Raw genomic sequence first — 2,368 nt, 5'->3', positions numbered from 1 at the left:
CTCTTTTTGGCATCAAGACAATTATTCTTATTGCCACATTGCCAGACAGGACACTGTTAAAAAAAAAAAAAAGAACAGAGGCCTCCCTTCATGTTCTACATCTGTGCCTTCTCCATGCCTGCACAAGCTAATTTAAATAAGGACTAAAGATAGCTAAAATAAAATTACACCTTGGAACTAAACTGAACTTTACAGCAGGACAAGCAATAGGCCTTTTGGCAAAATGTTTCATGGTGAGAGGTTAGTACCCCAAGGTTTTTTGGCTTCACTTACAAAAGAAGGGGCCTTACTCTCTAATTCTCAACTTTTTATCTAAAATCATGGCAGCAAAAAGTGTGAGGTTCTTCTTCAGCAGATCCATCTCTGAGACTGGGGAAGTTTGCAGGCAACATGACCGTCATTGTTCTGATGACACTGTCTACAGACAGGGGGCGGATCGGATGGGTCACCAAGATATAGAGATCGAGAGTTTTTATTATTCTGGGACCAACATCAAAGTTAGCTGAGACACAGAATCAAAATGTACATCTAGTTAAGAAGGTCTGAAGTCCTTTTTTCTGGCCCTTTACTGGACTTTTGCAACATAAACGTCTCCCAAGTTATTATGTACCTAATTGGACAGAGAGAGCATCCCACAATTCTGCAGATATTCCCTCGCCATCACACTGAGAGATAGGATTCGTTTTATAACCCCATTAAAGTTTGTGAGGAGCTAAGTAGAGAGACCAGACTGTTTTAGCTTCCTGAGAAAGAAGGAGCTTCTTCACCAAGTGGGATGTGTGCTCAGTCATAGAGAGGTCAGAGGAGATATGATAGTCCAGGAACCTTATGCTGTCCATAGGCTCCAACACCTCCCATTTATACAGACAGGGGGCGTGTTCAGTATTCCAAGACCTCCTGTTATCCCTTATCACTTTATCAGGCTTTCTGATCAGTTGTTCTTAGAGCACTACTGTGTCAGATTATCCTTTTCTATGCAGTTGGTCTCGTCATACATATGAGACTTCTCAAAACCATGTGTTCTGTGAAACACGAATAGGATGAAGAAGGAAGGGAATTGAATACAACCCTGCATTTTCCATGTGTTTAAGATCAGTGTGGCAGATGTTACTTTCCGTATCCTCATCACCTTAGGGGCTGCTAGAGAGGAAATCTATGATCCAGGAGCAAGACCAAGGTTATATCCTAGATAGATGTCACAAACATAACATAACATCTTCTGGCCACTGTTTTTTCCAAACGGACAAAATTAAACATCTTGCATACCTACAACATATGATTGAGGCAACCAAGGTCATGTCTGCATCAGATACAGAATGGTTATCTGCACCACTGTATATTCTACTTAGAGAAAAGTGCAATATGGACAGCACCTTATTCTCCAGCAGGCAGAGTGATAATGAGTGGATTCTTTCGAATTCTTACTAATTCCTTGGGGTGCACATCACAGACAACCTCACCTCGACTATGAACACCTCCTCACTGGTCAAAAGGGCACAAAAGTGCTTGTACTTCCTGAGGAGGATGAGGAGAGCCCACCTGCCCCCACCCATCCTCACGATCTTCTACAGAAGCACCGTAGAGAGCGTTCTGACCAGCTGTCTCCCTGTGTGGTGTGGAGGCTGCAGTGCCTCAGACTGGAAGAAGGTGAGAAGAGTGGTGAGAACTGCAGAGAAGATCATCGGGGCTCCTCTTCCTTCCATTAAAGACATTTCATCCCAGTGCTGCGTGTCCCGTTACATCATCAGCAACCCCTCACACCCCCACCATGGACTGTTCTCCCTGCTGCCCTCTGGGAAGAGGCTTTGCAGCATTCGATGCAGGTCCAGCAGATTCTGCAGCAGCCTTTTCCCAACTGCAAAAAGACTGTTGAACCATTGAAAACTAATCAAGTCACAAATCGAGTCACTGCATTACACCATAAACATCATATTTGCACTACATGGTGAATCTTCAAAATAGAACTCAACTCAGTGTTTCTACTGCATTTTGCACCATATCTATTTATCTATTTTTGCACTTCTCTGAACCTTCCACATCAATGTCATTTGCACCATCTGTCTCCCATACTGTTTACATTTTGATCATTGCTGCACTTTATAAATGGAAATGTCCATTTCACTGTTGTAAGCTTCTCATTCACTGTCAAAAAGCTGTATGATTCAAACATTTGTTTTGTATACACTGTGTATACGAAATGACAGTAAAGTAATAAAGTCTACTGCTGCAGCTTGTCAGATTTTAACTGCAAAGTGTTCCCCTGGTTCTCCTTCTCACTGGTTTTTCAAATGGTCAAGTGATGAAGAGGCAACACACTAATTCTGCCAATTTATGGTTAACATCAGCCCTTTAGCCATTGGGTTTGTGG

The sequence above is a fragment of the Cyprinodon variegatus genome, unplaced genomic scaffold (assembly GCF_000732505.1).
Source record: "Cyprinodon variegatus isolate N-32 unplaced genomic scaffold, C_variegatus-1.0 Scaffold202, whole genome shotgun sequence".
Taxonomy (NCBI): domain Eukaryota; kingdom Metazoa; phylum Chordata; class Actinopteri; order Cyprinodontiformes; family Cyprinodontidae; genus Cyprinodon; species Cyprinodon variegatus.
The sequence above is the reverse complement of the archived record's forward strand: the minus strand, read 5'-3'. Positions refer to the sequence as shown.